Raw genomic sequence first — 14,508 nt, 5'->3', positions numbered from 1 at the left:
AGAGAGAGAGTAGTTTAATTGGTTTACGTGTCATAATTGGATTGGTCAGTGACATTCCCCGCCTGAATGGTACACAAGTGGAGTCCCGTTATAACAACTCCTATATGTATTTGCTAGAATACACCCACTTGTTTGTTTTAGAAAGAGCATTTTAGCAAGTGATTGCTAAAAAATTATTAAATACACTCTAATGTGCATTTTGCTAAAATACTCTTTCATAAACTATTAAGTGCATCCTAGCAAATTCTATATATACGAGAGAGAAGTCGACCAAGATCATAAATTTACGAGGCTAAAATACTGTTTCATAAACTATTAAGTGCATCCTAGCAAATTCTATATATACGAGAGAGAAGTCGACCAAGATCATAAATTTACGAGGGTATTATAAAGAAAAAAACAAATAATATAAAAAATAACAAAACTTACTAATTTTCTTAGTATGCACAAATAAACTTAAAATAACTACTAAAAATATTGCGTTGTCTTTCTTTTGGGTTATAAAAGAGAAGCAAATTATTGCATTTTCTACAAATCACTTCAATTGACCATTATTTTTTTTATGTGATGAGGACCCGTTTGAATTAGGCTTATTTTGAACTTATGTAAAACAACTCATGCAAATAAATAAACTTTAATGTATTATTCATTAGTTTGTAAATATAGTTTATGAAGAAAAAAACAGTTTGAAAAGAAACTACTTCTGTTAGTGAGAACTTATAAATTAACATAAAAGCTTATTTATTTGTATAAGTTGTTTTGCATAAGCTCAAAATAAGTTTAATCCAAACGGCGAAAAAGACAACTTGTTTTATATAAGGTCGTTTTTAAAGTGCTATCTAATGGGGAAAAGAGCTTTAATAGTGGTTACTCATCTACGAACATTGCAAACTACATATAAACTGTTTCGGTAGATGATACATAATAATTTTTTTTTTTTGCGTTAAGCCATTCACCCTCCGGTTCACAGAAAAAGAATGCAATGGTAATCTGTAATTCGGTCGTAGGATAAGTATAGTCTTCCTAAGTATTGTTTCATCTAAGAATCGAACTTAGGTTCTCTTGAACGATTCGTCTTTTAGTTGACGTCATTAACCACTTGAGCTCAATTGTTTGGTTTGCACGTCTTAATTATCATTATAAATTGTCTGTAGAGATACCATTACTTCTACATATGTATTCATTACTTTAAAGTACTCGAAATATCAATTTATTTTATTTGTGTGTACCTATTAAGCTATTCACTTCACATCAATGGTCGATTTTATCCATGGATATCATGCATATAAATTTTTTGGCATCCCTAATTACTGCTACTGTTACTATTATTTTTTCCCTTCATAAGTCTATTATTACTATTATATTCATTTGATCTTTTTTATTCATTTATATACTTTGTGTTCTTTTTTAACAACTAACTGTTAATATTTCTCATTAAAAATATCCTTTATTCTGAGGACAAAACTTTGGTGCCTATTCCGTACATGCTTTTCACATGAATCTTCACATAATTAAAATTTACTTTTTGTGGTTATAACAAACTTTCAAAAAATTATGGATTTGAGAAATCATAGTTAGTTGTGAGTGTATTTTTTTTTTAAAACAAATTGTGAGTATTTTATATGAAGTACCACACGAAAAGCATATAAAAAAATGCACCTAGGTTTTATCCTTATTTTAATTCTAGCAGAAAACTTATGTGTATTTTCTTAGGTGCTTTTCATATGGTTCCTAAATAAACTACTCATGAAAAGTGTATTTTTAGTTAAGAATCATATGAAAAACATGTGAAGAAATTCACATGAGTTTTGTCCCTATTTCAAACTATTTATGCGTTTAAAGTTTTCTCCTTCATTAAATTTCATTTTAAATTAGATTTTATTTAGCATAGATTTTGTCAAATTTAATAGATTGTCCTTTCATTTTTAAATAATAAATTGATAGTGAATGTTTTAGATTATTATTTGATTACATTTTTTTTTAGGGAATTTTGATTAAATTATTCATTTCAATCAATTTCATATATTTATAATAAAGTAATTTATTTTTGCCTATATTTGCTCATTATTTTCATTGTAAACACACACACACACACACACACACACACTCTATATTTGCCTATATTCCCTTATTAATAAATTTTAGAGATTGGCAGGTATAGGACGGAGGCATCCCGGGATGCCAACCTAGTTGGGGTGTCGATGATGCCTCCTGATGTCTGTCTTTCTCCCTGCTTAGCAAAAAAAAAAATATATTATTCAACTTAGATGACTAGGATTTATTTATTTTATATTTTAAGTAGATTTTTTCTAAAACTCGATATATGGTCCAAGGAACGACTAATTCGAGGGGTCCAATCCTGTCGTCCATTTGCGAGACCCCATTTAAATCTATATTTTAGGTAAATGTTAATAGTTTATTTAAAAAGTTCATATAAAAAAAAGTTTATTTAAAAAGTTAAGGGTAATATAACCACAAAAGAAATGTTATAATATTAGCAATTTGTTTTTTTTTCAGTACTTTTAAATTATATATATTTTCAACAAATATTATACATATAACACAACACTAATATTATTGATAATTTTTTCAATTTAGAAAACTACGATATAAATTTTTTGGTCAAAAAAACGAGAATTTATTTATTTTATACTTTAATCAGATATTAATAGTTTATTAATAAAATATAGATCATAACATGAGTAATCTTTTTTCTCTTATAACTCTTGAGTTATATGAACTTTTAATAAATAATAAACATAAAACACAAACATTAATACTATGTATATAACCCGGGTAACGCCGGGAAAATACACTAGTATATGTTTAAGAGAGGGTCATGATCCACTTTACCCTTGATTTATAAATCAAATTAAGACAAACGAGTTGGTAGGGTCAACTCATCAGATAAGATATATTATAAAAATTCAAAATGTAAAATTAAAAAGAAAAATAATGCTATATCCTCTAAAAATTTCAACACTTGGACAAAACTCCATAGCTTAAAAATAACTACTTAAACTAAAGTAAAATACTTATTAATTTAAGAGTTGAATAATTTTGTGTTTCCTATAAATATATTATATTTTGTTTTTAGTTAATTTAAAAGTTTTCTTCAAACAATGATCCTTCAAATATTTTTAGTTAACATTTTTTTGTCATACCTTTTAACTCAACTCGTATGATACCTTTTAAATTTTAAAACTTTTTTTTACAATCTACTATCTACTATCTATTATATATATATATATATATATATATATATATATATATATATATATATATATATATATATATTAAAGTAAGGTTATTCTTATTAGAACAATTTACAGGTGGCATCACCATATGCATTCAATTTTCCGCTTACTTTATTTTGCATATATATCTCAACAAACCAAATCTAATTTTATTTTTTTGATTTTATTTTTGCAATAATATCTCAACAAACTCATCCAGTTATATTTTATTTCATAATGAGAGAAGATTTTTATTTAAGTAATGCGACAATTGTATAATTTTACTAATTTAATAACAGGTACAGATTTCTGCAAGTCCGGGTACTTAAAATGTGTTTATTTTTTCTATAAGTGTTAATAATTTTACGAAATCCAGTTAATTTCACCCGCCTGTCCATCTATTCATTTATGGGCACTTACAATATGACTTATTTTATTCTATATATGTTAATAATTTTAAAAAATCCAATTAATTTAATCAGCATGTGCATCTATTAATTTACCGGTAGTTAAAATATGATTTATTTTATTGTATTCATGTGTGTTTCCATTATGATACTCGTGTGAATTTTATTTTCGAATACCAGTTATCATGCATAAAAAATATTGGTCATCTTTAATCATATGTCTAACCCGGGTAACGCCTGGTAAATACACTACTTATGTTTAAAACATTGTAGAAATGTTTGATGCAATTTTATTTTAACAAGTGATGATTTAAATATGAACTTTTAAGTTTTTAACGCCTAATAATTTATATTCAATTAATCTTTGTAAAATTTTGTGGAAAAAATTCTATTAATATACTAAACATATCTGTAAAAACTCATTCAAAAAATATGAAAAATACATGATCTAACTTAAAAGCAAAGATAAATAATGTTTTTTTTTTATAGGAAAGCAAAGATAAATAATGTTGGCCGATAACATTAGAAGGACCATTAAAAAAATGTTTAGAAGTCCTCAACTACGTCCACAAAATTAAAAAATTCACATTTTTCTTTTCACGTGTTCATGGTTTGAAAATTGAAAACCTATTATATAAATCACAAATAAATTAGGCTGAATTAGTTCAAAATCTACTCAAACTAATATGAACCAAACGTTCATAGTTTCAATTGGCAATCCGCACGCATCGAGTTTATTTACCGTTGATAAAATATATCTAACGGTTCACAGTTCCAATTGGCAATCCGCACAGATTGAGTTTATTCACCGTTGATAAAATATTTCTAATGTTCACAATTCCAACTGACAATCCGGACCGTGTTATAAATACCTACGAATGATTTTCCAATATCACTCATTCCAAATCAAAAAACAAGTTTAAGTCGATGAATCGTGTCACTGCGATTTTCTCCTCTATCGTTGATTGTTTCCGCCCATCTTCTCAACCCCGTCAGCAATCTCGCGAGCTACCTAAGGTTTCGGTTAAGCAACTTTCTGATGATAGGTTTGGACAACATCGTCATCAATAACGGGCGCGTTTTCAGTCAACATTCTCCTTCAAATGTCTACCACACATCAATTCTCCAACTTAGTTGTATGTTGTATAATAATAATAAATAATAGTTTTTTTTTTCGTTTATCTGCTTTGTTGTTTTATGCTTTTTGTTTTATATTTCGTTTCATGGTTATATCATTGGTGGACAAGGTTGGCTTAAATAAAAAATAATTATAAATGCCACGTGTATTTCTAAATTAAAAAATAAAATAAAAATAAAGATAAGGGAAAGGTGAGAAGCATGTGAGCACCATCATCAAGCTTTTGTTTAAGCTTCTTCCTCAATGTAAAAAAACAACAACCGCACCATCATCACCTCCTATCCCAATCTGCCCACCGTACCACCGCCTCTTTCCAACAACCACCACAACAGAATCAACAACAACAACCACTCCACCATCTTTTCCATTGATTCACCTTCTTTCTCTTCATCCTGAACTTCAGAAGGAGGAAGGTCCTATAGGAGTGATATGTGCACCTACCAGAGAATTGGGACATCAGATATATCTTGAGGCCAAGAAATTTGCTAAAGCATATTATGGAGTACGTGTCTCTGTTGTCTATGGTGGAATGTCAAAACTTGAACAGTTCAAAGCACTCAAGGCAGGCTGTGAGATAGTTGTTGCTACGCATGGAAGATTGATAGACATGCTAAAAATGAAGGCGTTGACAATGCTCAGAGCAACTTATCTGGTGCTTGTGAGGCTGATCAAATGTTTGATCTTGGATTTGAGCCCCATGTAAGGTCCATTGTTGGTCAGATTAGGCCGGACCACCAAACCTTGCTCTTCTCTGCACCAATGCCTCGCAAAGTTGAAAAGTTAGCCAGGGAAATCCTTTCCGATCCTATCAGAGTGACAGTGGGAGAGGTGGGGATGACAAACAAAGATATTACTCAAGTTGTTCAAGTAATTCCTTCTGATTCTGAGAAATTGCCGTGGCTTCTGGAGAAATTGCCTGAAATGATTGATCAAGGTGATACATTAGTTTTTGCTTCCAAAAAGGCCACTGTGGATGAAGTTGAAGCACAATTGGGTCAGAGAGGCTTTAAAGTTGCTGCCCTGCATGGTGATAAGGATCAATCTTCTAGTATGGATATTTTACAGAAATTTAAATCTGGCACCTACCATGTTCGTGGTCTTGACATCAAGTCAATTAAAACCGTGGTAAACTTTATGTCTTTCCTTAAACAATGCCAATAATGCTTTCTTAAACATTGATAAGGTCCCAACTTTAAATTAGCCCCACGAATTTCATCTTAATGATTAACATAATAACTCCAAGTTTGTGGATGTTTTTTCAAATTCTTAAAACTTTGAAAGCGCGTTGATAGATTGTGGTTCGGGTATCAAACAATATTGTAGGAAGACGAAAGAAAAAAAACAAAACTGAAAAGATAACAAAGATAAAAAAGGGATACTTTATTCATGCCCTTCAATGGGAGGCTGCTACAGTTTATATAACTAGGTCTGCAGCTTGACCTAACACAACTGGGCCGTAGGCCACTTGAAGGAATTGTAAACTAAAGGCTAAAGCCCAATTGCCATAAGGGCCCAATTACCAAAATTTCTACTTGAGAATGAAGTCCTTGGTCCACTTTGGTTTAATGGATTCTCTTTTGATCTTAGTGGAAATTAACTCTCTAACATTACTATCCGGCCCACCAAAAACCTTGTCCTCAAGGTTTGCATCAGACGGTCCAGATGAGGAAGTAGGTAGATCGTATGGAGCAGAGTCGCCGTTGGGAACTGGGAGATTTTGAGTGGGATCCAAGGGTTGCTTTTGATGTGGGGGGTCCCGAGATATTAAAACCTCTGGCGCAGTATCTAAAGAAGGATTTGGTGTGGCACTTGCATTGTCATTCAACCCAGAGTGTTTGGCATGTTCTGTTCTCTCTGTAGAGGGAAATAGATCTGGAGTTACATCTTCAGCTAAGATGGTGTCTTCAAGCTCTGATGGAATGGGAGCAATTTGAGAGGACGAGGGATCGCCATGAAAAGCTCTCAGCTGTGTAACGTTGATGACCGGATGGATCTTGGATTCCGGTGGAAGTTGTAGCTCGTAGGCCAGTGAGCCGATACGGCGGAGGATCGGAAAAGGGCCGAAGTATCTCTTGGTCAGCTTAGGAGAGGTGCGGTTGCTGACGGAGTTCTGGCGATAAGGTTGAAGCTTGAGAAGAACCAAATCACCAGGTTTGAACACACAATCTTTTCTTTTTTTGTTGGCTTGATCCTCCATTTTCTTCCTACTTCTTTGCAAGTGATGTTTGAGATTTTGGAGAATTGTCTGTCTCTGCTGCAGAGTTTGATCCACCTGGAGATTCGGAGACTGCTGAGGAGTGTAATCTATAATGGATGGTGGAGAACGACCATAGAGGGCTTCAAAGGGGGACATCCCAATGGCCGAATGAAAACAGGAGTTAAACCAGTACTCTGCCAAGTGCAGAAATTTGAACCATCGTTTAGGATTTTCACCGGCAAAACACCGCAGGTATGTCTCCAAACTCCTATTTACCACCTCAGTTTGACCATCCGATTCAGGGTGGTAAGCTGTGCTGTAGTGAAGTGTTGTTCCCTGGATTTTAAACAGCTCAGTCCAGAACTTGCTCAGAAATAATGGGTCCCGATCCGAGACTATAGATTTTGGGATTCCATGCAACCGACACACTTCAGTAGAAAAACGAGCAGCAAGGTCTTTGTCTTGAAATTTGGTGGGTAGGGCGAGGAAATGAACGTACTTAGTTAGACGGTCACAAATGACCCAAACAACGGTGTGGCCAAAAGAATTGGGTAAGTGAGTAACAAAGTCCATAGTAAGTTCATCCCATACCTTGTCTGGAATGCTCAAAGGTTTTAATAACCCTTGTTTTTTTGTTGGCATGTATTTATTTTGTTGGCAGGTTGCACACATACGGACGAATCGCTGGACATCATTATAAATTCCTGGCCAGAGAAAGGATGCTGAGATACGAGCCAGAGTAGGTCTGAACCCGGAATGGCCTGCAAGAGGTGTGGCATGGAATTCAGTGATGATGGACTGGCGAAGAGTGGAGTCGTTTGGAAGGTAAATTCTGTCCTTGAAATAGAGTAAGCCCTCTTTGAACTGATAGAGGTGAGATAACTCTCGTTGTTGTGTAAGTTTAGAGACTTCTGCCTGACCTGCGGAATTGTTCTTGTAGTATTCCTGAAGGTGGGAGATGATTGAAGGAACAGCTGAGGAGAGGGACAAGAGGAGATCTTCTGGTTGCTGGTCTGAGTGTTTACGACTGAGGGCATCAGCCACTATGTTGCGTTTACCAGGTTTGTAGAAAATCTCAAAAGAGAACCCTTGTAATTTTGCAGCCCATTTTTGTTGTTCTGGGGTTTGGATTGTTTGCACCATGAGTTCTTTCAAGCTTTTTTGATCCGTATAGATTACAAAATGTCTGCCGACAAGATATTGACGCCATTTTTTGATTGCTTCAGTGATGGAAAACATTTCGCGGACATAAACTGAGGATCTTTGGAGGCGGTTGCACATTTTTCGGCTGAAGAAGGCTAGTGGGTGCCCAGATTGAGAGAGGACAGCGCCAACTGCAATGGAGGAAGCATCAGTTTCGAGACAGAAGGGCTGTGAGAAATCTGGCAGCTGCAACACTGGAGTAGTTGTCATTTTATTTTTTAAGTCTGTAAAAGCGGCTGCGGCCTGGACATTCCATGTAAATTTGCTGGACTTTAATAAATCCGTGAGCGGAGCGGCGAGAGTAGCATAGTGTTGAACAAAACGGCGATAAAACCCGGTGAGGCCGAGAAATCCCCGGAGAGCTGTGAGTGACTGCGGTGTAGGCCAATCCAAAATAGCTTTGATTTTCTCCGGATCAGGGGTGACTCCTTGTTGTGAAATAACATGGCCCAAATAATCTACTTTGGGAACTGCAAAGACACATTTTGATAACTTGGCAAAAAACTGGTTAGCTGAAAGTAAATCTAAAATTATGCGCAAATGAATTAAATGATCAGCCATGGATTTACTATAGATAAGTATATCATCAAAAAAAACCAAAACAAACTTCCGTAAGTAGGGGCGAAAAAGATCATTCATGGCTGATTGAAAAGTAGAAGGTGCGTTTGTTAAGCCAAAAGGCATAACTAGGAACTCATAATGACCATCAAAAGTCCTAAAGGCAGTTTTGTAAGTGTCTTCCGGCACAACCCGAATTTGGTGATATCCCGATCGTAAATCCATCTTGGTGAAAACATTCGCAGAGCCCAACTCATCGAAAAGTTCATCGATTGTAGGGATAGGGAATCTATCACGCACTGTAACAGCATTTAGTGCACGATAATCAACACAAAAACGCCAACTGCCATCCTTTTTTCGAACTAGGAGGACAGGGGAGGAATAGGGGCTGTTGCTGGGCACTATGATACCATCTTTGAGCATATCATGAATGATGGTTGACATGGCCTCCTTTTGAGAGTGAGGGTAACGGTAGGGCTTAACGTTAATAGGTGGGGTATTGGGGTAAAGAGGGATTTTGTGGTCATGAGGGCGAGGTGTTGGGAGGCTGTGTGGTTCGTGAAAGATAGCTGGATAGTCTTGGAGTACTTTGGCAATTTCGGGTGGTATGTTGGGAGGGAGGTCAGTAGTCGGAGAAATTGGGAAACATTCAGCTGTGGGTGTGGTATCTGTGGTGGGTTTATAGGTAAGAAGGTGCATTGAGGCAATGGAATCCATGTGTAGGTAGTGGCGTATTTGGTGGTAGGATGAAGGTGCTGCTGGCGTGAGTGTATCGCCCTGAAGGGTTATTTGTTGGTCTTGGTGGGTGAAAGTGATGGTTGGAATGGAGAAATCGGCTAGGATGGGGCCCAAGGTTCGCAACCATGCCATTCCCAGCACTACGTCGGCACCTTGAATGGGGAAGAGGTAGAAAGGAATTTTAAATGTGTGGCTTTGCAGGTTTATGGGAGTGTTGGGGCACAAACCAGAACAGTGTATGTGTGAACCATTTCCCACCATGACAGAAAATTTAGGACTAGTAGTTTGTGGTCGATTTAAGTGTGTTGCGATGCGGGGTTGTAAAATGTTATGGGTACTCCCAGTGTCGATGAGGACGGTGACATGTAGTCCAAGGATGAGAGCTTGAAATTTGAGGGTCCTTGGGGAAAACTGGCCTGTTAAGGCTTGGGGCGATAATTGAAAGAACGTGTCTGGGTGGTCGGGTAGGGATTCATGTTCTAGTGTCTCCGTATTGTCATCCTCAGGTGGGTCATCAGGTTCAAGGATCAACAATAGGTAACGGCCTGTTGCGCATCTGTGGCCAGCAACATATTTCTCGTCGCAGTTGTAACAGAGCCCTTGGGCGCGACGGTCCTGCATCTGTGCTGTAGATAGGCGGCGTATGGGGAGTTTTGATGCTGTTGAAGATGTAGGCTGTATAGTAGTGGCAGGTTTAAGTTGGATTGTGGGGGAAGGAACGAGTTTTGTAATGGAAGTAGTGGTGTTGTGAGATGTATGCTGTAGTTGTGGGAGGGGTCTGGGAAACTTTGGCTTAGAGTCTTTAAGCTTAGCTTCCACCAGTTTTGCTAAGCCAATGGCTTGTGAGATAGATTGGGGTTGTTGAATAGCAATTTCATGCCTGATTTCTGGGATGAGGCCTGATATGAAGCAATTTAAAAGGGCTTCGGCCGGTAGGCCCAAAACACGGTTGCCTAGTTTCTCAAAACTAGCTTGATACTCAGAGACAGATCCTTGCTGGCGGAGTTTAAATAACTGGGCCTGGTGATTTTCATAAGTGGAGGGGCCAAATCTTAGTTCAAGAGCTCGGGAGAAAGAGTGCCAATCCACCAGCTGGTTATTTTGGTACATCCATTTGTACCAGCTTAGAGCATCGCCTTTCATATAGAAGGAGGCCATAGCTAAACGGTGTTCTGGTCCAATGTTGTAAAAGGCAAAGAACTGGTCTGCTTGAAATAGCCATTCCAATGGTTCAGAACCATCAAAAATGCCATTTCGATTTTGGGATTACGAAACGGTTGTTGTGGTTGTTGTGAAAAGGTGGAAAATTGTGGTGAGAAGGGGCTTTGGGGAAATGGTGGGTATAAGGGGTGTTGTTGCTGCGGTGTATGAGTGGATTGGGGCTGTTGTTGGAACATGGGGTTTGTATATGAAGTGGGAAATAGTTGTTGTGGAAAATGAGGAGGTGGTGGGTACCCCAAAGGGTGTATTACGGGTTGGGTATAGAGGGGTCGATAGGAACTTGTGAGTAGCGGAACAGAGACGGGGTTGGTGTTGGAGTGGGTGGTTGGGTTTAGGGGTTGGGTTGTGATTTGGGTGTGGTGAGGAAGACTGGGTATGGCCAGATCTGAGATAGGGTTTAAAATGGGAATGGGAAACTCAAAACCAGGAGGAACAGAGGGAGATACTGAAGGAGAACTCGGTATACCTGAAGTCATGGAGGTGATGATGTTGGAAGAGGTGGCGCGATTGTTGAGAGCTTCAGTTAGGAGTGATGTGAGAGAGCTGTGATGTTCGGCGATCTGTTGATGGAGATTTGCGTCTCTAGTGTCCATCAGTTGTTGCTGATTATCCATCTTGGTATTCATGATTCCCATTTGTTCTGTGAAGTGTTGGTTTGTTGCCTGGAGTGATTCCTCCAATCGGTGTTGGGCGGCGATGAGAACTTCATCGATTTCACGGTTTGGGGGATTTGGAGGTTTGGGAGGCATTGAGGCAGTGTGATGAAAGCACCAGTGATAGATTGTGGTTCGGGTATCAAACAATATTCAAAATTGTGCAGGAAGACGAAAGAAAAAAAACAAAACTGAAAAGATAACAAAGATAAAAAAGGGATACTTTATTCATGCCCTTCAATGGGAGGCTGCTACAGTTTATATAACTAGGTCTGCAGCTTGACCTAACACAACTGGGCCGTAGGCCACTTGAAGGAATTGTAAACTAAAGGCTAAAGCCCAATTGCCATAAGGGCCCAATTACCAAAATTTCTACTTGAGAATGAAGTCCTTGGTCCACTTTGGTTTAATGGATTCTCTTTTGGTCTTAGTGGAAATTAACTCTCTAACACGCGTGGTTGGACAAGTCGCTCTATCATTGATATTATCGATTTTTCAACTTTAAACACTTTTTACAATAGTATTTAAATTCTAAGTTGGTGCATGTGACAAGGTTTTTGGTTCATCATAATACCTGTCGTGTTTCTTTTGAAAAACAAGTTGATAGTTTTTTTCTCAAGCATTTTTCAATGTAAAAAAATGCTTAGTATATGCTTATGTTGGCGCGCAATTGATGATAAGCTCAACTGTGGCCAAGTTGGTACACAATTTCAATGAAATTTTATGAGTTTATATTTACAATATATATTTAAGTTTGCAAGATGCTTAAGAAAAAAACTATGGATTGATTTTTTAAAAGAAAAGAGAGATAATGAAGAAAATAACTTTTATTTTCCGCACCATATTAGTGGTTCGAACTTGTACGTTTTTCTTTGAAATGACAATTATTAGTGTTCCGGACTGGGCAAAGCCCTATCCGCTGATGGACCTCATCCCCAAGTCATTAGTGTTATGTTGTGGGTCAGGGATAGTACCCTTGACCCCTTTATCACTCCACTCCTTAACTCCCTCAACCCAACCACCAAATCAACATTATGTTACCTAAGTGTTTTGAAGTTGAAAAACCAAAACTGTCATCATGGATTAACTTGTCCAACCACATGCTTTTAAAGCTTTTGATGTTCAAAAACAAAAGAATCAATATTGATTTGTGATTCTGAAAAATTTCCACAAATCTGGAGTTAATTTGTTAATCATCAAGATGAAATTTGTCAGGCACCCTTAAAATTTAGATATCAATTTTTAAAGAATGTGCATCTGCATTCTGGTCAAGTGGAATAGGATCATACCAATCTATTTCGCGTGGAGAGTGAAATGGTTAACAAACTTTGATTCTTCAAAATTGTCCTTAGGCATATTATGTACATTGCTTGACTCATTGACGGCAACATGCTCTTGTTGCTTCAGCATAAGTAGTAGTTAATGTACATTTTTTTTTTCCTCTTTTCAAAACTTAAACGTGGTTCTTAATTTTGTGTGTTCTTTGTAAAGGGAATGATGAGTAACAAGTTGCTTTTGCAATTGAAATTATAGGTTTGGTCGCAAATGTGAGATTAAGGCTAGAAGGAGAGCTAATCAAACTGACATATTATAGATACTAGAGTTTGAAATATCAAGATATAGTTCTCATTTCATTATGTAGCCTTTAACGCATGTATAATGAAATACCTTAGTTCTTCGAAGACTTAGACGTAAAAGGATATACTTATCCTCATTGAGGTAGTACAACTTATGTTCTTTGTTGCCTCTATCTTGCTTAGTGTTAAAATAATATTTTCTCAATTGAATATATTTGAAATAATCCGACATACTTAATGCTGTAATGACTTTTTAAATTTGGAAAAACATAGATTAATTTCTTGGAATTATTTGTATGCACTGTCTGTGATTGGTGAGCAGGGTGTGTGCGTGTTGTAAACTTCATGGCATCGAGTTTGATTCCTACTGATAATAAAAATGTTAACCTTTTTACACATGCATCCAATCATATCTCACATGTAGATATTTGTAGAGATAGTGTCATCTTGGTGTAATTGAGCTATATCCGACATTGTAATTGCTAATTTGACATCTCATTTTTTTATTTGATTCGAGTATTTAATCCAAGTGTCACCCATTTTTCAGCTATATATTATCCATGGAAAATGTTAACTTGTGCCCTTAAGGCACAAGATAAGGAACCCAACATAGTAACTTTTTGTTGGAATGTGTGCATTCAATTTAATTTTTGAATTTATAATAAATAAAATGCACAAAATTTGAAGAAATATTTCTACTTTTAGGTTCCTTATCTTGTGCCCTAAGGGCACAAGTTAACATGACCCATTATCAATTCTAACACTGGCTGATCGTATTCCTGGAAGTAAAACTTCAGTACCATTTAATCGGAACTTACTCGCGACATTTCTTCTGGTGAACAATATATTCCTCGACGATATGAATTCATCTTAGAAAATAGGAGAGCAAATTTCATATATACGATAGAGAAGTCGTCCAAGATCATAAATTGATGAGGGTATTATAAAGAAAAAAACAAATAATATCAAAAATAACAAAACTTACTAATTTTCTTAATATGTATAAATAAACTTAAAACAACTACTAAAAATATTGCATTGTCTTTCTTTTGGGTTATAAAAGAGAAGCAAAATATTGCATTCTCTACGAATCACTTCAATAGACCATTATTATTTTTTATGTGATGAGGATCCGTTTGGATTAGACTTATTTTGAACTTATGTAAAACAACTTATGCGAATAAATAAACTTTAATGTGGGGTCGTATCTCCCCTTCCTTCCCAGTGTGGCGTTCAGGCTTTTCTTGTTGTTTTTTATTGCCGCAGGTGCTTGCTGGGTTTGCTGCTGTTGTTGGCGCTTGGCCTTTTGGTGCTTTCCTTTGTTTTCTTTGGTCGTTTTTTCTCCATTTAGGGGTTTTTGGTTGGTCCTCCAACCCCGCCTGTGGGGCTTGGGATGCTCTCCATGGTGGTGGTTTGTTGGTGGGTCGCTGGGCGACTCTTTTGGTGTATTTTGTACAAACTCTTTTCGCTTTTTATTTATATATGTATATATATTTTGTCATTCAAAAAATAAAAATTAACTTTAATGTATTATTCATTAGTTTGTAAATATAGTTTATGAAGAAAAAACAGTTCACAAA

At 36.2% G+C, this 14,508-nt stretch overlaps 1 pseudogene; it reads left to right on the top strand.

The window, feature by feature from the left end:
• Positions 1-4,570: 4,570 nt before the first annotated feature.
• Positions 4,571-5,942, top strand: LOC146898631 (DEAD-box ATP-dependent RNA helicase 24 pseudogene; annotated as a pseudogene).
• The last annotated feature ends 8,566 nt before the right edge of the window (positions 5,943-14,508 follow it).

Source organism: Medicago sativa, chromosome 8 (assembly GCF_051527215.1).
Source record: "Medicago sativa cultivar Bolivia chromosome 8, Bolivia_mono, whole genome shotgun sequence".
NCBI classification, from domain to species: Eukaryota; Viridiplantae; Streptophyta; class Magnoliopsida; order Fabales; family Fabaceae; genus Medicago; species Medicago sativa.
This window is presented reverse-complemented; position numbering and strand designations above follow the sequence as displayed.